This window comes from Eleutherodactylus coqui, chromosome 8 (assembly GCF_035609145.1).
Source record: "Eleutherodactylus coqui strain aEleCoq1 chromosome 8, aEleCoq1.hap1, whole genome shotgun sequence".
Classification (NCBI taxonomy): Eukaryota; Metazoa; Chordata; class Amphibia; order Anura; family Eleutherodactylidae; genus Eleutherodactylus; species Eleutherodactylus coqui.
Window position 1 is genome coordinate 199,445,589 of NC_089844.1, and position 22,986 is coordinate 199,468,574.

The 22,986-nt window shown below is 50.8% G+C and overlaps 1 pseudogene; it reads right to left on the reverse strand.

The window, feature by feature from the left end:
* LOC136578084 (mitochondrial dynamics protein MID49-like) overlaps positions 1-21,139 on the reverse strand; it is a 38,562-nt pseudogene extending 17,423 nt beyond the window's left edge.
* Between the last annotated feature and the right edge of the window lie 1,847 nt (positions 21,140-22,986).

The window sequence follows — 22,986 nt, forward strand, 5'->3', positions numbered from 1 at the left end:
TCGGCTGTCATGTGGCTCGGGTTGTCACTTGGCTCGTCTGTCATGTGGCTCAGGATGTCACAAAATTTAGTTTCCTTAAAAAGAAAGCTTGCTGAAGCTCTGAGGGTCAGCCTATGGATGGGCCCCTCAAAAAGGACAGAAAAAAACACAAAAAGAGCAAAAATATAAAAAATGTGCTATAAAAGCATAAAGCAAAAAAAAGTAAACCAAAAAAAAAACAAGCAGAAACCCTGAGGGTCGATTCCGTTGAAGGGCCTCCTTAAAAACAAAGCCTGAAAGCTTGATGGAGCCCTGAGGGTCGGCCTCTAGACAGGTCTACTCAAAAAGCACAAAAAGTGCAAGAAAACGTGCCTGAAAGCACAGAAAGAAAAAGCATACAAAAAAACCGAACGGGTGTCACTTGGCTCGGCTGTCATGTGGCTCGGGTTGTCACTTGGCTACGTTATGTCACGTGGCTCGGGATGTCACTTGGCTCGGCTGTCATGTGGCTCGGGTTGTCACTTGGCTCGTCTGTCATGTGGCTCAGGATGTCACAAAATTTAGTTTCCTTAAAAAGAAAGCTTGCTAAAGCTCTGAGGGTCAGCCTATGGATGGCCCGCTCAAAAAGGACAGAAAAAAACACAAAAAAAGCAAAAATATAAAAAATGTGCTATAAAAGCAAAAAAAAGTAAACCAAAAAAAAAACAAGCAGAAACCCTGAGGGTCGATTCCGTTGAAGGGCCTCCTTAAAAACAAAGCCTGAAAGCTTGATGGAGCCCTGAGGGTCGGCCTCTAGACGGGTCTACTCAAAAAGCACAAAAAGTGCAAGAAAACGTGCCTGAAAGCACAGAAAGAAAAAGCATGCAAAAAAACCGAACGGGTGTCACTTGGCTCGGCTGTCATGTGGCTCGGGTTGTCACTTGGCTCCGTTATGTCACGTGGCTCGGGATGTCACTTGGCTCGGCTGTCATGTGGCTCAGGATGTCACAAAATTTAGGCTCCTTAAAAAGAAAGCTTGCTGAAGCTCTGAGGGTCAACCTATGGATGGGCCCCTCAAAAAGGACAGAAAAAAACACAAAAAGAGCAAAAATGTAAAAAAATGTGCTATAAAAGCATAAAGCAAAAAAAAGTAAACAAAAAAAAAACAAGCAGAAACCCTGAGGGTCGATTCCGTTGAAGGGCCTCCTTAAAAACAAAGCCTGAAAGCTTGATGGAGCCCTGAGGGTCGGCCTCTAGACGGGTCTACTCAAAAAGCACAAAAAGTGCAAGAAAACGTGCCTGAAAGCACAGAAAGAAAAAGCAAGCAAAAAAAACCAACGGGTGTCACTTGGCTCGGCTGTCATGTGGCTCGGGTTGTCACTTGGCTCCGTTATGTCACGTGGCTCGGGATGTCACTTGGCTCGGCTGTCATGTGGCTCGGGTTGTCACTTGGCTCGTCTGTCATGTGGCTCAGGATGTCACAAAATTTAGTTTCCTTAAAAAGAAAGCTTGCTGAAGCTCTGAGGGTCAGCCTATGGATGACCCCCTCAAAAAGGACAGAAAAAAACACAAAAAGAGCAAAAATATAAAAAATGTGCTATAAAAGCATAAAGCAAAAAAAAGTAAACCAAAAAAAAAACAAGCAGAAACCCTGAGGGTCGATTCCGTTGAAGGGCCTCCTTAAAAACAAAGCCTGAAAGCTTGATGGAGCCCTGAGGGTCGGCCTCTAGACGGGTCTACTCAAAAAGCACAAAAAGTGCAAGAAAACGTGCCTGAAAGCACAGAAAGAAAAAGCAAGCAAAAAAAAAACAAAGGGTGTCACTTGGCTCGGCTGTCATGTGGCTCGGGTTGTCACTTGGCTCCGTTATGTCACATGGCTCGGGATGTCACTTGGCTCGGCTGTCATGTGGCTCGGGTTGTCACTTGGCTCGTCTGTCATGTGGCTCAGGATGTCACAAAATTTAGTTTCCTTAAAAAGAAAGCTTGCTGAAGCTCTGAGGGTCAGCCTATGGATGGCCCCCTCAAAAAGGACAGAAAAAAACACAAAAAGAGCAAAAATATAAAAAATGTGCTATAAAAGCATAAAGCAAAAAAAAGTAAACCAAAAAAAAAACAAGCAGAAACCCTGAGGGTCGATTCCGTTGAAGGGCCTCCTTAAAAACAAAGCCTGAAAGCTTGATGGAGCCCTGAGGGTCGGCCTCTAGACGGGTCTACTCAAAAAGCACAAAAAGTGCAAGAAAACGTGCCTGAAAGCACAGAAAGAAAAAGCATGCAAAAAAACGAACGGGTGTCACTTGGCTCGGCTGTCATGTGGCTCGGGTTGTCACTTGGCTCCGTTATGTCACGTGGCTCGGGATGTCACTTGGCTCGGCTGTCATGTGGCTCAGGATGTCACAAAATTTAGGCTCCTTAAAAAGAAAGCTTGCTGAAGCTCTGAGGGTCAACCTATGGATGGGCCCCTCAAAAAGGACAGAAAAAAACACAAAAAGAGCAAAAATGTAAAAAATGTGCTATAAAAGCATAAAGCAAAAAAAAGTAAACAAAAAAAAAACAAGCAGAAACCCTGAGGGTCGATTCCGTTGAAGGGCCTCCTTAAAAACAAAGCCTGAAAGCTTGATGGAGCCCTGAGGGTCGGCCTCTAGACGGGTCTACTCAAAAAGCACAAAAAGTGCAAGAAAACGTGCCTGAAAGCACAGAAAGAAAAAGCAAGCAAAAAAAAACAATGGGTGTCACTTAGCTCGGCTGTCATGTGGCTCGGGTTGTCACTTGGCTCCGTTATGTCACGTGGCTCGGGATGTCACTTGGCTCGGCTGTCATGTGGCTCGGGTTGTCACTTGGCTCGTCTGTCATGTGGCTCAGGATGTCACAAAATTTAGGCTCCTTAAAAAGAAAGCTTGCTGAAGCTCTGAGGGTCAGCCTATGGATGGCCCCCTCAAAAAGGACAGAAAAAAACACAAAAAGAGCAAAAATATAAAAAATGTGCTATAAAAGCATAAAGCAAAAAAAAGTAAACCAAAAAAAAAAACAAGCAGAAACCCTGAGGGTCGATTCCGTTGAAGGGCCTCCTTAAAAACAAAGCCTGAAAGCTTGATGGAGCCCTGAGGGTCGGCCTCTAGATGGGTCTACTCAAAAAGCACAAAAAGTGCAAGAAAACGTGCCTGAAAGCACAGAAAGAAAAAGCAAGCAAAAAAAAAAAACCAACGGGTGTCACTTGGCTCGGCTGTCATGTGGCTCGGGTTGTCACTTGGCTCCGTTATGTCACGTGGCTCGGCTGTCATGTGGCTCGGGTTGTCACTTGGCTCGTCTGTCATGTGGCTCAGGATGTCACAAAATTTAGTTTCCTTAAAAAGAAAGCTTGCTGAAGCTCTGAGGGTCAGCCTATGGATGGCCCCCTCAAAAAGGACAGAAAAAAACACAAAAAGAGCAAAAATGTAAAAAATGTGCTAAAAAAAACATTAAGCAAAAAAAGTAAACCAACAAAAAAAAAACAAGCAGAAACCCTGAGGGTCGATTCCGTTGAAGGGCCTCCTCAAAAACAAACTGCATCCAGACTGACAGAGCTAAGAACAGACAGACAGCAGGATGCGGACAGACTGAGCTCTTGCAAAGCTGCACACCACAGCAGACATAGGCAAAATGACCAGCGCCAAGATAGGGCACAGCTATCTAACGGTGCCCATATACCTAAGTAGCAGGATATCAAGTATTCTAATAGATTGGAAGCTCCTAGGAGCAGGTTGTATTTATCTCTTTCTTTACAGCATCAGCTCTCCTGAGCCTGGAATTACATACAAATATATATACAGCAATATGCAGCAGGACCGATTCCATCCAGGGTGATAGCCGATCGCCACATCTGGGGTCAGGAAGGAATTTTTTGCCCCCCTGAGGTAGAACTCTCCAGGGGTTTTTTCGCCTTCCTCTGGATGTTTGGATCCGGCGGCTCTTATCTTAGGACATTGATGGACTGGTCAGAAGGACCGAAGCAAGTTCTGTGGTCTCCAGCGGTCCTAACCTGAGAGTCACTGTGATCATTGTGTCATTTATTAAAGGGCCGGTAATATTTAATTACAATGTTGCTTATTGCTATTCTAATAAAGCAGAATTCTATCATCTACATTGTGGTGTTTGTCTTTTGTCTGATTTCTCCTTACACAGCGACCATGATGGGATGCCGCCCAATAGTCCAGTAGACGTATCTTGCACATAATAAAGTGTTTCATCTCCTAACCACACGGTGACAGCTGTTGCCGGACAGGAACTATAGTGTGGCCATTATAGGACAAATCACGCCATAACCTGATGGGACTGAAAACTGACATTTCTATAGAAATTCTAGTAATGAACAAATGTGCATATTTTCCTAAACATGGTAGATGGTCGGGTGTTACCCGTTGGGTGATTTGTCTTGGAATGACCCTTCAAACAGTCGTTCACGATCATCTGCACGTGTAAAAGGTGATTTTCCCAAGAAAGACATTTATCCCCTAACTACAGCATAGGGGATAAATGTTTGACTTACATTCGGACCCTCAGTGATACCGAAACAAGTGCTCCCAGATGCCCCATGTGAATGGAGCGGTAGTGCGCAGGCTTGACCGCTGCTCAGTTCAGTTCTATTGGCAGGCGGAGATTGATGTGCTCAGTAATCTCCCTCAATCCCATAGAAAGTGAATGGAGTGGTCACTGACAATCCATTAACATGGTGCATTCGGGTCTGCTGGTCTTGGGAATGCCGGTGGTCTCAGCATTTGGCACCCCAGCGATCAGACATTTATGACCCTTACCTGCAAATAGGATATAAATGTCTTTAATAGGAAAACCCTTTTGAAAGTACCAAAATCCAGTATTACCTAGGTGATAGGTGATAAAAGTCTGATTAGTGGGGGTGTAAACGCTAAGACCCCCAGTAATCCTAAGAACGGGGTTCCCATGTCCCCACTCCTTTTCCCTGTGGGTTTATTGCATCTTCCATAGTGAGGAGTTTGGTTTCCCAAAGTGTGCTCTGCGGAGCCCATGGAGCTCCACGATTGATTATCAGGGCTTGGACGGAGGATCTAGGTCCCCGCTCACCTCACCTAATATGCAGTCCTGCAGTCAGCATAGCAGTGCAGATCACATCAGCTGACTCTGGTCACATGATCCTCGCTGCTATGCCAACCACAGGGCCTGTGTATTAGGTGTCCTAGACATTCATTTCGCCTGTACAGGCTGTCGGGACACCGCTACAGGGGGGAGTAAAGCGGGGACCAATGGCAGATCATTACTGGGGCTGCAATAGTGGTCACTATTACTACTGGGGCCATAATAGGAGTCACTATTGCTACTGAGGCTGACATAGGGGGAGCCTGTTACTACTAGGGCCACAATAGGGGACACTATTACTACTGGGGCCAATATCGGGGTCACTATTACTTTGGGACCACTGTGAGGGTCACTATTACTACTGAGGCCAATGTGGGGAAAAGTATTACTGCTGAGGCCAATATAGGGGACACTATTACTACTGGGACCGCAATAGGGGTCACTATTACTACCTGGGCCATAATAGGGGACACTTACTACTGGGGCTTCAATGGGGGAACCTATTACAACTTGGGCTACAATAGTGGTCACTATTACAATTGGGGCAAATCTAGAGGTTACTATTACTACTGAAGCCACCAATATAGGGGGTCACTATTACTACTGGAGCCAATATAAGGGTCACTATTTCTACTGGGGCCACCAATTTAGAAGACACTGTTACTACTGGGGCAACCAATACAGGGGAAACTTTTACTGCTGCGGCCACTTTGGGGGGCACTTATTACTGAGGCCATTGTGGGGGACACTTACTACTGGGGCCAATATAAGGGACGCTATTACTACTGGGGCCACCAATATAGGGGGTCACTATTACTACATGGGGTGGATTTGCTGTGGAGTTTACAGAAGCTGTAGTAGCAAAGTGGATGAGATTTTTAAAATCTCATCCACACGATGTTGAAAAAATCTGCTCACACCCCATGCGGATTTTGACATGTGGTGCGGGATTTAATTCCACAGCATGTTAATTTTAAATAAATTGTATATCAAAAGCGCATCCAGCGCTCCAGCGTTCCGACCTGTGCTTTTTATAAATGGCTCTATCCTTTTTATAACGATGGAGGTAAAAATCATACGTCATGATAAGGGTGGCTTCACACGAGCATGTTTTTGTGCATCCATAAGTGTGCACCCATGTATGTGCAAAAACACACGTGAATGCAGGTCCGTGCATTGCCTTCAATGGAGCTGTGACTGCTGCCGGCAGCTCCATTCTGCCAGCACCCCGTAATTGTTTTTTCAGGGAAGGGCTTTAAATATAAGCCCTTCCCTGAAAAACAACAATTTTAGTGTAAAACAAACAAAAAAACTTACCTGTCCGCCCCTGCCGTGTCCCCGCGGGGATGAAGAACACTATGATCCTAACACATGAGTAGCAAAAGTCTCTCTCCTGTCCTGATGGTTTGTTACATTGTATCAGTGCAGATAAAATGTATCAGTTTGGAGCTTAAGCTTTCTATCTGAAGCCGTAGTCACACGGTTATTATTCTCGTACTTTGTGAGACACACAAAACTCACTCGGAAATAAAACCCATTATTCACATGAGAGATTTTTCTCTTGCAGCGATGATGTGAGACGGTAAAGACTGCGGCATGTCCTATTTTTTGGCGATCTCACTCATTACTTTCTATGGGACTACATAAAAGCGTATCGCACTCTCCTGGAAGATTGCATATTTCCCAGCGTGATATTGGTCCGAGTTTCACAGACTGATATCGCTCTTGTCCGCATGACTACAGCCTCACAGAGGATTGTCTAGACTGGATGCAGACCCTCAGCTGTGAGAAGTAGGAGGTCTTCACAGATTTTTCAGCCTCTGGATGTAAATAAAAAATATCTTGTCCTTAACTGACAGCAAGCAGAGATCCTGAACTGGTCAGGAATTCCAACACACTGAATTTAATGGATGGCAACCCTTTAGAGCTCTGTCTATAGGGGAGATTCTGATAATGCTCTGAAATACCCTCATTGGGCACTCACTACAGTAGGGTACGGTGCCCATAGACATTTTCAGCTCCGTCGTGTCTGTAGTTGGGGTACATTTTGCCCTGTGTTAGTCATGAGGGGTGTTAGGAGAAGTTTACAGAAGCCCTGTACTATAGTGCTGCCCTATTAACAGGCGAGGATGTGACTCGGGATGTAATCATTAATACCTACAGGAGGGAGTGGAAATACCCATCTATGCCCAAATGAAAGGTACATTAGCCACAGAAGGAATAGGATGATGGCCGCATAGTCACACTGTGTTCTTCCTTCATGATCAGGCATAGACATACAATCACAAAGATAGGTATGGCTACATGGTAACTGTGGCTACTATTGCTATATGGTCACTGTAGTTGGTATTACTACTACTTGGTGATTATGGCTGGCACGCAGTGCGGTCCTGATGGTTGGAATGACTAAGGTTCAATGTGGTTGGTATTACTATGTGGCCCCGTTGGTTGCTATTGCTACCGGTACATGGTCTTTGTGACTAGCACTGATATATTGTCACTGTAGTTGGTATTACTGTATTGGCATTGTTGACTGACAATGCTATTAGGGCACTGTAGTTTGTACTGCTGGCTAGCACTGCTATATGGGCAATGTGTTTGGTACCACTAAATGGTCACGATGGTTGATCTTACTAGATGCTCGCATTGGATAGTGTTATTAAAGGGCCACTCCGGTGAAAACACATTTCCCATCCCTGCCCCATCACCTGATTGCCTGCGACACTCTGGAGGTCTCCTCTATGTATTGCAGCCACTTCCATGCAGTGCAGCCCCCTGTCCGATGCTCATCAGGCACCATCTGGAGGCTGAGGTTTTTTGCTTCCACATCTATCCCATGAGGCACTAGCTGAGGCTATAGCATTTCTACCTGCTAATGAGAAAGTTTAATTATCATTACCTTCTATAATCCCCTAAATAAGCTACAGTACACAAGTGTATGGTCAGGAGGATGAGACGCGATCTCCTCAGGCACTTTTCACTCAGCTTCACCTACACTTTATTAAACGTTAAAGGAGATGTCCCGAGGCAGCAAGTGGGGTTATACACTTCTGTATGGCCATAATAATGCACTTTGTAATATACATTGTGCATTAATTATGAGCCATACAGAAGTTATAAAAAGTTTTTTACTTACCTGCTCCGTTGCTAGCGTCCTGGTCTCCATGGTGCCGACTAATTTTTGGCCTCCGATGGCCAAATTAGCCGCGCTTGCGCAGTCCGGGTCTTCTGCTGTTCTCTATGGGGCTCCGTGTAGCTCCGTGTAGCTCCGCCCCGTCACGTGCCGATTCCAGCCAATCAGGAGGCTGGAATCGGCAGTGGACCGCACAGAAGAGCTGCGGTCCACGAAGATAGAGGATCCCGGCGGCCATCTTCAGCGGTAAGTATTGAAGTCACCGGACCGCCGGGATTCAGGTAAGCGCTGTGCGGGTGGTTTTTTTAACCCCTGCATCGGGGTTGTCTCGCGCCGAACGGGGGGGGGGTTTAAAAAAAAAAAACCCCGTTTCGGCGCGGGACATCTCCTTTAATTGTCCCTTCAGCTAGAGGAACTAGTGGGGGAAATTGTCTTTCAAATCAGTTCAGAGAAAGGAAAGGAGAGAACGTTTAAGTCAGTTGTTAAGTAAATATTGCTGTATTCTTCACCCTGTTCAATTCACTGCATACTGCTGTATCTTCTTGTGCCATTTCCAAGTTTAGTAAATCTGCGTACTCCCAGATTACTACCACAAGCTACTGGACTCGTCTCAGTTATTTCATCGGCATTCCATCCTGAGAGTCCGGTTGGAGTACTGACGTCACGCGTGACAAAACAGGCCTTCCTGTTAAGCATACCGCGGTACGTTCTCTGGGTCGCTGCACAACCCCTGAGCAGAGCACTTTTGGCTAACACACTCAGACTAAACACCCCTGTAATACGAACCTCACATGCTCGCCTACAGGACTTCACCAGAGCAGCACCCATCCTCTGGAATGCTCTACCCCAAGGCATCCGGACAATTCCCGATGCACGAAATTTCAGACGTGCCTTAAAAACGCACCTCTTCAGGGAAGCATACCAAATCTCCTGACCTAGTCCCTCGCCCCTCCCTATGGTGCCCCACCCTGTTTGCCTTCTGATAAATGATCTGTACATGAAATTTCCTATTGCCTGTGTTCCCCAACCCCTGCACCTCCTGTACCACCCTCACCCCATTTGTGTCTAACCCAACGTATCTCACATTGTAATTGTTGTATTGTTTTGCATTTATCCATGCCTGAAAGCTGCGGAATAAGTTGGCGCTATACAAATAAAGATTATTATTATATTCTGCAAACCTCATGGTCTCCCTCACTTTGGCACGCCAGGGTCGGCCGTTGCACAATCGTAATGCACTCGCAGTGAACATCGCAATTTAACAAGCATGATAGCGGTGTGAGTTCCTCAGAGCATTATCACGCTCGCCCATATGAATGCACCCTAACGGTGCATTCCCACAAACGTATATCGGCTCGGTTTTTACGCCGAACCAATATACGTCGTCCTACTCTGCAGGGGGGGGGGGGGATGGAAGAGCCAGGAGCAGGAACTGAGCTCCCACCACCTCTCCGCCCCTCTGCACTATTTGCAATGAAAGGAGGCGGGAAGGGGGGGGGGGGGCTAAGTTCCGCGAATAGCCCCGCCCCTCCCCATTGCAAATAGTGCAGAGGGGCGGAGAGGAGGCAGAGAGGGGGCGGGAGCTCAGTTCCTGCTCCTGGCTCTTCCATCGTCCCCCCCCCCCCCCCCCCTGCACATGAGGACGACGTATATCGGCTCGGCGTGAAAACCGAGCCGATATACGTTCGTGGGAATGCAGCCCACGAAGGACGTATAAAAAAAAAGAGAAAAAAACCTAAAGTAGGCATCCCTGAAAGAAAACACTACATTTTCTCCTACTGCTCCTTCAATTGGTGTATTTTTGCTGCTGATTTTGCCCCAAATCCTCATGAAATTCACGCCATTTTAGCATTCTATGAAATACTATGTAAGTCTGTGCTGCAGTTCATACGGGCAGATTTTTCCGTGCGTGAGTTCTGAGATACACATTGCTGGGGAAACACCTGCGTCAGTCGGCCGCACACACGCTGTCCCCATTGACTGGAGCCAAATCTCCATGTGGGTCTGCATGAACATCTGTGGCAGAACGCTGCGGCTCAGCCTTGTATTTCTCCAACACGGACGTGACGCTTTCAGTATTGTGTGAATAAGGTTTAACGTAGTTTTCACGGTCACAAGACCACATAATGGTTCAGTATCAGCTAAAATGAAAATCTTAACCCTTTCATGCTCCACGGCATACAGTTACGTCCTGGGCGTGCAGACTTTGTACGGAGCGGGATCAGAAGTCGATCTTACTTCATACTCGCCGGCAGTCCTTCACAGCTGATACCTACCTGCAACAGCTGTAAGTATACATTTATACAGTCATACATTATATGAGAGGCGCGCAGGCTGCACACAACTCCCATTACTTGGAAGTGATTCATATGGAAGTCATTGCCTCAGTTTTTGGCGGTTTCAGATTTCCCCGATTTGATTTCGGACAGTTTATTCGCTACTAATTTTTAGAAAAATGTAATTACTATACAAAAATAAATCAACAAAACAAACAGAGAACGTCCCCCTACCGCCCCTTTTATGTTCCAACGCCCCCAGTTGCGCCATTTCGTTCCACCGCCCCCCTTGAGAAGTAAAAACGCTCCCAAGGGGGCAATAACGCCCACGTTGAGAACCACTACTCTAGACGTAGAGAGCGCCCCTTTGTGACAGTCCTGGGCATAAATACATGATGGGAAAAATCTCTGTATTGTAGTCTGCCCATTCCGTTTATTACTTTAGTTGCCCGCCCTTGTGCCCGCTCCAGCTTTGATGTCCTTCTTGACTACCGATGCCCACAACTGTACATTCCATGTGTGCTCTGACCAGTGACATGTAAAGAGGAAGAACAATGTTCTCGTCATGTGCCCTTAGACCTCTTTTGATGCACCCTATGATCCTATTTGCCTTGGCAGCAGCTGCCTGACACTAGTTGCTTCATTTTAGCTTAGAGATCCCTAAAATCCACAAGTCCTTTTCCACATCAGTGTTACCCAGTGGTTTCCCATGTAGTGTGTAATTGTGACACATATTTCCCTTTCCATGTGCAAAACCTTACATTTATCAATGTTAAACCTCATTTCCCACTTTTCTGCCCCCAACTTATCCAGGTCCTCTTGTCACCACATTCTGTCTTCTCTTGTGTTCATTTCTTTACATAGTTTTGTCATCTGCAAATATTGGTATTTTACTGCACAATCCTTCTACCAGGCCATTAATAAATATACTAAAAAGAAGAGGGCCAAATACTGCCCCCTGTGGTACCCCACTAGTAACAATGACCCCTCTAATTCTGCCCCCTGTGGTACCTCACTAGTAACCCTCCCAATACTCCTATGAGTTGACAGGACACAGCAGGAGAGATCGTGAAGTGGTAGAACCCATTAGCAGGAGGGATAGTGAGGTGACAGGACACAGCAGGAGGGTCAGTGAGGTGACAGGACACAGCAGGAGGGACAGTGAGGTGACAAGACACAGCAGGAGGGACAGTGAGGTGACAGGACACAGCAGGAGGGACAGTGAGGTGACAGGACACAGCAGGAGGGACAGTGAGGTGACAGGACACAGCAAGAGGGACAGTGAGGTGGTAGGACACAGCAGTAGGGACAGTGAGGTGGCAGGACACAGCAGGAGAGACAGTGAAGTGATAGGACACAGCAGGAGGGACAGTGTGGTGACCTCACACAGCAGGAGGGATACTGAAGTGACAAGACACAGCAGGAAGGACAGTGAGGTGACAAGACACAGCAGGAGAGATCGTGAAGTGAAAGGACACAGCAGGAGGGACAGTGAGGTGATAGGACCCATTAGCAGGAGGGATACTGAAGTGACAAGACACAGCAGGAAGGACAGTGAGGTTATAGGACACAGCAGGAAGGACAGTGAGGTGATAGGACATAGCAGGAGGGAGAGTGAGGTAACAAGATACAGCAGGAGGGACAAGTGAGGTGATAGGACACAGCAGGAGGGACAGTGAGGTGGCAGGACACAGCAGGAGAGACAGTGAGGTGATAGGACACAGCAGGAGGGACAGTGAGGTGACAGGACACAGCAGGAGGGATACTGAAGTGACAAGACACAGCAGGAAGGACAGTGAGGTGATAGGACACAGCAGGAGGGACAATGACGTGACAGGACCCATTAGCAGGAGGGATACTGAAGTGACAAGACAGAGCAGGAAGGACAGTGAGGTGATAGGACACAGCAGGAGAGACAGTGAGGTGACAGGACACAGCAGGAGGGACAGTAAAGTGATAGGACACAGCAAGAGAGACAGTGGGGTGGCAGGACACAGCAGGAGGGACAGTGAGGTGACAGGACACAGCAGGAGGGACAATGAGGTGACAGGACACAGCAGGACGGACACTAAGGTGATAGGACACAGCAGGAGAGATCGTGAAGTGAAAGGACACAGCAGGAGGGACAGTGAGGTGATAGGACACAGCAGTAGGGACAGTGAGGTGGCAGGACACAGCAGGAGGGACACTAAGGTGATAGGACACAGCAGGAGAGACAGTGGGGTGGCAGGACACAGCAGGAGGGACAGTGAAGTGATAGGACACAGCAGGAGGGACAGTGAGATGGTAGGACACATTAGCAGGAGGAATAGTGAATTGACAAGACACAGCAGGAAGGACAGTGAGGTGATAAGACACAGCAGGAGGGACAGAGAGTTGACAGGAAACAGCAGGAGGGACAGTGAGGTAACAGGACAAAGTAGGGAGAAAGTAAGGTGACAGGACACAGCAGGAAGGACAGTGAGGTGGCAGGACACAGCAGGAAAGACAGTGAGGTGGCAGGACACAGCAGGAAAGACAGTGAGGTGACAGGACACAGCAGGGGGGGCAGTGAGGTTACAGGACACATTAGCAGGTGGGACAGTGAAGTGACAGGACACAGGAGGAGGAACAGTGAGGTCACAGGACACAGCAGGAGGGACAGAAAGGTTACAGGGCACAGAAGTAGAGACAGTGAGGGGCAGGACATAGCAGGAAGGACAGTGAGGTGACAGGACACAGCAGTAGGGACAGTGAGGTGACAGGACACAGCAGGAAGGACAGTGAGGTGACAGGACACAGCAGGAAGGACAGTGAGGTGAAGGGACACAGCAGTAGGGACAGTTAAGTGACAGGACAGATTAGCAGGGGTGACAATGAGGTGGCAGGACACAGCAGGAGAGACAGTGAGGTGACAGGACTCAGCAGGAGGGACAGTGAGGTCACAGAACACAGAAGGGGGACACTGAAGTGACAGGAAACACTACCAGGAGGGACAGGGAGGTGACAGGACATATTAGCAAGAAGGACAGTGAGGTGACAGGACACAGAAGGAGGGCCAGTGAAGTGACAGGACACAGCAGGAGAGATAGTAAGGTGACAGGACACAATAAAAGGGACAGTGAGGGGCAGGACACAGCACAAGGGGCAGTAAGGTGACAGGACACAGCAGGAAGGACAGTGAGGTGACAGGACACAGCAGGAGGGACAGTGAGGTGAGAGGGTACAGCAGGAGGGACAGTAAGGTGACAGGACACAGCAGGAAGGACAGTGAGGTGACAGGACACAGCAGGAGGGACAGTGAGGTGAGAGGGTACAGCAGGAGGGACAGTAAGGTGACAGGACACAGCAGGAAGGACAGTGAGGGGCAGGACACAGCAGGGGGACAGTGGGGTGACAGGACACAGCAGGAAGGACAGTAAGGTGACAGGACACAGCAGGAGGGACAGTAAGGTAACAGGACACAGCAGGAGGGACAGTCAGGTGACAGGACACAGCAGGAAGAACAGTAAGGTGACAGGACACAACACAAGGGACAGTGAGGGGCAGAACACAGCTGAGGGGGACAGTGAGGTGATAGGGCACAGCAGGAGGGACAGTGTGGTGACAGGACACAGCTGGGGGACAGTGAGGTGATAGGGCACAGCAGGAAGGACAGTGAGGTGACAGGACACAGCAGGAGGGACAGTGAGGTGACAGGACACAGCAGGAGGGACAGTGAGGTGACAGGACACAGCAGGAGGGACAGTGAGGTGACAGGACACAGCAGGAGGGACAGTGAGGTGGTAGGACACAGCAGGAGGGACAGTGAGGTGGTAGGACACAGCAGTAGGGACAGTGAGGTGGCAGGACACAGCAGGAGAGACAGTGAGGTGACAGGACTCAGCAGGAGGGACAGTGAAGTGATAGGACACAGCAGGAGGGACAGTGAAGTGATAGGACACAGCAGGAGGGACAGTGAAGTGATAGGACACAGCAGGAGGGACAGTGAGGTGACCTCACACAGCAGGAGGGATACTGAAGTGACAAGACACAGCAGGAAGGACAGTGAGGTGACAAGACACAGCAGGAGAGATCGTGAAGTGAAAGGACACAGCAGGAGGGACAGTGAGGTGATAGGACCCATTAGCAGGAGGGATACTGAAGTGACAAGACACAGCAGGAAGGACAGTGAGGTGATAGGACACCGCAGGAAGGACAGTGAGGTGATAGGACATAGCAGGAGGGAGAGTGAGGTAACAAGATACAGCAGTAGGGACAGTGAGGTGGCAGGACACAGCAGGAGAGACAGTGAGGTGATAGGACACAGCAGGAGGGACAGTGAGGTGACAGGACACAGCAGGAGGGATACTGAAGTGACAAGACACAGCAGGAAGGACAGTGAGGTGACAGGAAACAGCAGGAGGGACAGTGAGGTAACAGGACAAAGTAGGGAGAAAGTGAGGTGACAGGACACAGCAGGAAGGACAGTGAGGTGGTAGGACACAGCAGTAGGGACAGTGAGGTGGCAGGACACAGCAGGAGAGACAGTGAAGTGATAGGACACAGCAGGAGGGACAGTGTGGTGACCTCACACAGCAGGAGGGATACTGAAGTGACAAGACACAGCAGGAAGGACAGTGAGGTGACAAGACACAGCAGGAGAGATCGTGAAGTGAAAGGACACAGCAGGAGGGACAGTGAGGTGATAGGACCCATTAGCAGGAGGGATACTGAAGTGACAAGACACAGCAGGAAGGACAGTGAGGTTATAGGACACAGCAGGAAGGACAGTGAGGTGATAGGACATAGCAGGAGGGAGAGTGAGGTAACAAGATACAGCAGGAGGGACAAGTGAGGTGATAGGACACAGCAGGAGGGACAGTGAGGTGGCAGGACACAGCAGGAGAGACAGTGAGGTGATAGGACACAGCAGGAGGGACAGTGAGGTGACAGGACACAGCAGGAGGGATACTGAAGTGACAAGACACAGCAGGAAGGACAGTGAGGTGATAGGACACAGCAGGAGGGACAATGACGTGACAGGACCCATTAGCAGGAGGGATACTGAAGTGACAAGACAGAGCAGGAAGGACAGTGAGGTGATAGGACACAGCAGGAGAGACAGTGAGGTGACAGGACACAGCAGGAGGGACAGTAAAGTGATAGGACACAGCAAGAGAGACAGTGGGGTGGCAGGACACAGCAGGAGGGACAGTGAGGTGACAGGACACAGCAGGAGGGACAATGAGGTGACAGGACACAGCAGGACGGACACTAAGGTGATAGGACACAGCAGGAGAGATCGTGAAGTGAAAGGACACAGCAGGAGGGACAGTGAGGTGATAGGACACAGCAGTAGGGACAGTGAGGTGGCAGGACACAGCAGGAGGGACACTAAGGTGATAGGACACAGCAGGAGAGACAGTGGGGTGGCAGGACACAGCAGGAGGGACAGTGAAGTGATAGGACACAGCAGGAGGGACAGTGAGATGGTAGGACACATTAGCAGGAGGAATAGTGAATTGACAAGACACAGCAGGAAGGACAGTGAGGTGATAAGACACAGCAGGAGGGACAGAGAGTTGACAGGAAACAGCAGGAGGGACAGTGAGGTAACAGGACAAAGTAGGGAGAAAGTAAGGTGACAGGACACAGCAGGAAGGACAGTGAGGTGGCAGGACACAGCAGGAAAGACAGTGAGGTGGCAGGACACAGCAGGAAAGACAGTGAGGTGACAGGACACAGCAGGGGGGGCAGTGAGGTTACAGGACACATTAGCAGGTGGGACAGTGAAGTGACAGGACACAGGAGGAGGAACAGTGAGGTCACAGGACACAGCAGGAGGGACAGAAAGGTTACAGGGCACAGAAGTAGAGACAGTGAGGGGCAGGACATAGCAGGAAGGACAGTGAGGTGACAGGACACAGCAGTAGGGACAGTGAGGTGACAGGACACAGCAGGAAGGACAGTGAGGTGACAGGACACAGCAGGAAGGACAGTGAGGTGAAGGGACACAGCAGTAGGGACAGTTAAGTGACAGGACAGATTAGCAGGGGTGACAATGAGGTGGCAGGACACAGCAGGAGAGACAGTGAGGTGACAGGACTCAGCAGGAGGGACAGTGAGGTCACAGAACACAGAAGGGGGACACTGAAGTGACAGGAAACACTACCAGGAGGGACAGGGAGGTGACAGGACATATTAGCAAGAAGGACAGTGAGGTGACAGGACACAGAAGGAGGGCCAGTGAAGTGACAGGACACAGCAGGAGAGATAGTAAGGTGACAGGACACAATAAAAGGGACAGTGAGGGGCAGGACACAGCACAAGGGGCAGTAAGGTGACAGGACACAGCAGGAAGGACAGTGAGGTGACAGGACACAGCAGGAGGGACAGTGAGGTGAGAGGGTACAGCAGGAGGGACAGTAAGGTGACAGGACACAGCAGGAAGGACAGTGAGGTGACAGGACACAGCAGGAGGGACAGTGAGGTGAGAGGGTACAGCAGGAGGGACAGTAAGGTGACAGGACACAGCAGGAAGGACAGTGAGGGGCAGGACACAGCAGGGGGACAGTGGGGTGACAGGACACAGCAGGAAGGACAGTAAGGTGACAGGACACAGCAGGAGGGACAGTAAGGTAACAGGACACAGCAGGAGGGACAGTCAGGTGACAGGACACAGCAGGAAGAACAGTAAGGTGACAGGACACAACACAAGGGACAGTGAGGGGCAGAACACAGCTGAGGGGGACAGTGAGGTGATAGGGCACAGCAGGAGGGACAGTGTGGTGACAGGACACAGCTGGGGGACAGTGAGGTGATAGGGCACAGCAGGAAGGACAGTGAGGTGACAGGACACAGCAGGAGGGACAGTGAGGTGACAGGACACAGCAGGAGGGACAGTGAGGTGACAGGACACAGCAGGAGGGACAGTGAGGTGGTAGGACACAGCAGGAGGGACAGTGAGGTGGTAGGACACAGCAGTAGGGACAGTGAGGTGGCAGGACACAGCAGGAGAGACAGTGAGGTGACAGGACTCAGCAGGAGGGACAGTGAAGTGATAGGACACAGCAGGAGGGACAGTGAAGTGATAGGACACAGCAGGAGGGACAGTGAAGTGATAGGACACAGCAGGAGGGACAGTGAGGTGACCTCACACAGCAGGAGGGATACTGAAGTGACAAGACACAGCAGGAAGGACAGTGAGGTGACAAGACACAGCAGGAGAGATCGTGAAGTGAAAGGACACAGCAGGAGGGACAGTGAGGTGATAGGACCCATTAGCAGGAGGGATACTGAAGTGACAAGACACAGCAGGAAGGACAGTGAGGTGATAGGACACCGCAGGAAGGACAGTGAGGTGATAGGACATAGCAGGAGGGAGAGTGAGGTAACAAGATACAGCAGTAGGGACAGTGAGGTGGCAGGACACAGCAGGAGAGACAGTGAGGTGATAGGACACAGCAGGAGGGACAGTGAGGTGACAGGACACAGCAGGAGGGATACTGAAGTGACAAGACACAGCAGGAAGGACAGTGAGGTGACAGGAAACAGCAGGAGGGACAGTGAGGTAACAGGACAAAGTAGGGAGAAAGTGAGGTGACAGGACACAGCAGGAAGGACAGTGAGGTGGCAGGACACAGCAGGAGGGACAGTGAGGTGGCAGGACACAGCAGGAGAGACAGTGAGGTGACAGGACACAGCAGAGGGGACAGTGAGGTTACAGGACACATTAGCAGGTGGGACAGTGAGGTGATAGGACACAGGAGGAGGAACAGTGAGGTCACAGGACACAGCAGAAGGGACAGAAAGGTTACAGGGCACAGAAGTAGAGACAGTGAGGAGCAGGACACAGCAGGAAGGACAGTGAGGTGACAGGACACAGCAGTAGGGACAGTGAGGTGACAGGACACAGCAGGAAGGACAGTGAGGTGACAGGACACAGCAGGAAGGACAGTGAGGTGAAGGGACACAGCAGTAGGGACAGTTAAGTGACAGGACAGATTAGCAGGGGTGACAATGAGGTGGCAGGACACAGCAGGAGAGACAGTGAGGTGACAGGACTCAGCAGGAGGGACAGTGAGGTCACAGAACTCAGAAGGGGGACACTGAAGTGCCAGGAAACACTACCAGGAGGGACAGTGAGGTGACAGGACATATTAGCAAGAAGGACAGTGAGGTGACAGGACACAGAAGGAGGGCCAGTGAAATGACAGGACACAGCAGGAGAGATAGTAAGGTGACAGGACACAATAAAAGGGACAGTGAGGGGCAGGACACAGCACAAGGGACAGTAAGGTGACAGGACACAGCAGGAAGGACAGTGAGGTGACAGGACACAGCAGGAGGGACAGTGAGGTGACAGGGTACAGCAGGAGGGACAGTAAGGTGACAGGACACAGCAGGAAGGACAGTGAGGGGCAGGACACAGCAGGGGGACAGTGGGGTGACAGGACACAGCAGGAAGGACAGTAAGGTGACAGGACACAGCAGGAGGACAGTGGGGTGACAGGACACAGCAGGAGGGACAGTAAGGTAACAGGACACAGCAGGAGGGACAGTCAGGTGACAGGACACAGCAGGAAGGACAGTAAGGTGACAGGACACAGCAGGAGGGACAGTAAGGTGACAGGACACAACACAAGGGACAGTGAGGGGCAGAACACAGCTGGGGGGGACAGTGAGGTGATAGGGCACAGCAGGAGGGACAGTGTGGCGACAGGACACAGCTGGGGGGCAGTGAGGTGACAGGACACAGCAGGGGGGCACTGAGGTGACAGGACACAGCTGGGGGGACAGTGAGGTGACAGGACACAGCAGGGGGGACAGTGAGGTGACAGGACACAGCAGGGGGGACAGTAAGGTGATGGGACACAGCAGGAAGGACAGTGAGGTGACGGAATATAGCAGGAGAGACAGTCTGCTGCACTCAGGGAGCCTCCTGCCCTCCTGTCATCTCCTCACTTTGGACTGGGCCAGCCTGACCGCTCCGACGGCCCCTTAGAGTTTCCAGAAGGTTTCAGTCTCACTGGTAATGCCTGGTCTGGTAGGAGGACATTGCTCATCCATTTTGTTGTAATTTTCTTCCATTGATAACTCAGCTTGGTAACAGCAAATATGGCGGCTGCCTTCTGTTGGACAGAGACTATTCAGGACGTACAGTTTGTTCTCTTGTGACTGAAGTGGCAGGTTCCTGTGACTACAAATGAGATGCTACAGTTGTCAGTACTGTGCCAAGTGGTCCCAGACGCAAGAATAAACTCCATAGTGTCCCCAGTAGAAATAATACCCGCATAGTGGCCTCAATAGTAATAATACCCCCATAGTGAGCCCAGTAGTAAAAGCACCCCCGTAGTGTCCCCAGTAGTAGTAATACCCCCATAGTGGCCCAAGTAGTTATAATGCCCCCATAGTGACCCTAGTAGTAATAATACTCTCATAGTGACCCCAGTAGTAAAAGCACCCCGTAGTGTCCCCAGTAGTAGTAATACCCCCATAGTGGCCCCAGTAGTAAAAGCACCCCCGTAGTGTCCCCAGTAGTAGTAATACCCCCATAGTGGCCCCAGTAGTAATAATTCCCCCATAGTGACCCTAATAGTAATAATACTCCCATAGTGACCCCAGTAGTAATAATGCCTCCATATCACCCCTCTCTGACATTCTCTCTGGATTTGGCCAGTGTTTTTCAGCATCAAGCAGCTCGCAATCAGGAATATTGGAGATTCAGAACCCCTTACCCAGCAAACTGTAAGTACGAGCCGGGGGTCTTATTGCTGATGGTAATGGGGGTCTGCTAATTATAATTATAGATCCTCGCCGTCCTGCCCCTTCTTATGTCTTTTACAGGATCGGCAGGACAACTAGCCGTGGTACACCATATTATGGTTGCATTCTCCCTACAAGCGTTACTCTGAGGACTTTACTTTTATATGGTAACTCCTATTTAGCACAGCTGGGGATTTGCTACAGATGCAGTCAGATCTGACGATTTAAAATTTTAAAAAAGCATACCTCACCTAGAAGCGCTGTCCAGGGCTCCGCTGCAGTTTCTTCCGGGTCCCTGATACTTGTTTTCTTCATCTCTTCTGGCCAGGATTGAAAATCCCTGCCTCCTGGAAGCGCTGGCTGTGATTGGCTGATGTGTAGCCAATCACAGCCAGCGCTCGATGAATGGCTGTGATTGTTTCATCGAGTGCTTGCTGTGCTTGGCTAAGCGTCAGCCAATCACAGCCAGCACCTCGAGGACTTTTTCAATCCCTGGCCAGAAGAGATGAAGGAGAATAGTGCCGAAGATCTTGTCAATGGGATCAGAGGCGCCGGAATACTAGCCCCCGGGGATATATATGGAGGCAGCCCATGACAGGGTTAACGGGGAGGCCAGGGTTAATTGAAGGGTGAAGAGGGGGGGGGGTGTAGTATAGGGGGGAGTAGAGGGGGAAGTTAGAGAGAAAGTGCGGGAACAGCAGGGGGAGGAGCATCCCTAGGCGGCAACGGAGGAAGAAGAAGCAGAAGGAGAAGACGGAGGCCACGAGGAAGAAGAGGGAAAAGGTAGAGAAGACCCAAGACCGAAGTCCCAAGACCCCAGACCGAAGTCCCAAGACCCCAGACCGAAGTCCCAAGACCGAAGTCCGCAGACCGAAGTCCCCAGACCGAAGTTCCAAGACCTGTCCGTGAAGAGCCCGAAGGTGATCGTCAGGAAGGGCCCAGAAGAGGACTTACCCGACATGGAGGCCGCCATGGAGAAGATCCGGGCAGCGGTGGAGGAGCGGGGCATCGACTGGCTCATGAGGGTCCTGGACGTCGGGGCCCCGGGCCCATCGGAGGAGGAAGCGGCACCCGCACGGTCAGCAGCGTCGGAGGGAGAGGCGTCCGGAGCCCCTGCAGCAACAGCGGTGAGAGAAAGGGGGCGAAGGACAGCTGCTGCGGAGAGCCGCAAACCGGAGGCAGCAGCGGGAGCGCTGTCGGGGACTGCTACTGGCCGGAGGGAGGAGGCAGGAGGGAGCAGGCAGACACCTGCAGCATCGGCGAGAGGGCCGAGAACGAGGAGGGCCCGCGCTCCGGCGCGTCTGAGCCCTGATCAGACTCCACAGCGTCGGCGCCGCACAGAGAGTCCCTCACGGGCCCCTCCGGGCCGGCTCCCTGCACCATTCATGCCATCGGGGGAGCGCAGGCCCGGGAGGAATCTCGCCGGGCGGCACGGCGCAGCGTCCGGCACTAGGTCCCGTGCTGCCAGGGGGGCGGGGCCTAGCATCGGGCTGTCGGCGGTGAACAGAGCTACAGCGTGGGGCCGCTCTACAGGAGAGCCGGTGGTAGCAGAGCAGCCCCACAGTGACTTCTCTGGACTAACTGAAGTGCGGCCCGTGAGAGCCAGGCAGAGCAGCAGGCAGGCGGCTGCGAATCCGGAGGTGCGTATGCAGCCAGAGGAGGACCCCGGTCGTCAGTTCGGACCACATTCTGACGAGGAATTGGATCCGCTGGAGGGAGGATCGGCGGCTGGTGGGACTACAGCCCCTACGCAGCCAGGTGAGCAAACACACGGGGACACTACACTACATGCAGTTAGCCGCGTTGCGCACGCGGGAGATAGCTTTGGGGGGTGGACAGGGGATGGGGGGGCGATGGCAGGCACACGTGGCGCAGCGAGTGATTTTGGGTTATTTCTGGGTGGATTATGGGAGTTGTGGCGCAAGCAAGACGCAAGAGCAGGGCCGTCGCCAGTAGCTGCTTGGACGCTACCGTCCAATGCGTCGATCGCCGACGATAGCGCTAGGGGAGGTAGCACGGCGGGGGCGTCGGTAGGGCAGCAGGTAGCGCCCGTTACGGTAGGGGTCCAGACGGAGAAAGATGGGGAAGGGATTCGCCTGGATGACAGAGCGAAGGGGGAAGTTTATGTGTGTTTCGAGGGCCCCCTAGGTTCACACTTAAAGAAGGAGGTTAGAGAAAAGATTTGGCGCGACGAATGCGTCGAGATCTTTTCCCTTCTCCCTTTGGAAAAATTCAATTTAGATAAAGGGAAAAGGACAGAATATAAGAAGGAAGAGGAGGAGAAACGTCGGTGGAGACTGATTCCACAGACGTTCTCTAACTGGATGCAAGCCTTCGCCATTCTGGCCAGCGTTATAGGTGAAAAGGCGCCGGAGAATTGCTCCGGCCTTTTTTGCTATCTCGATGCGATAGGTGAGGCGTACAGAGTATACGGGGGCCAAACGTGGCTTAGGTACGACGAACAATTTCGTCAGCGGAAAGCGATCTGACCGTCTATTCGGTGGGATCAGAAAGATATTGGCCTATGGTTGCGGGTAATGGCCCCAGTTAGGTTTGGTCAGCCCTTTCAGGGGGGGGGGCCGGGACTAGCAGCTCGGCCAGTGGTTCCCAAGGGGGGGGGGCAGGGAGGACAGTCAGGGAGTCATAGGCTCGGATTGTGTTGGCAGTTTAACGACGGCCAATGCAAATTCGGGAACTCTTGCAGGTTCAAGCACGTCTGCTCCGTGTGTAACGGCACATCACATGGAGCAGCAAAGTGCTTTAAAAAAGGAAAAGGAAAGGGTTTTGGGGCACCTGGAAAAAGGGATG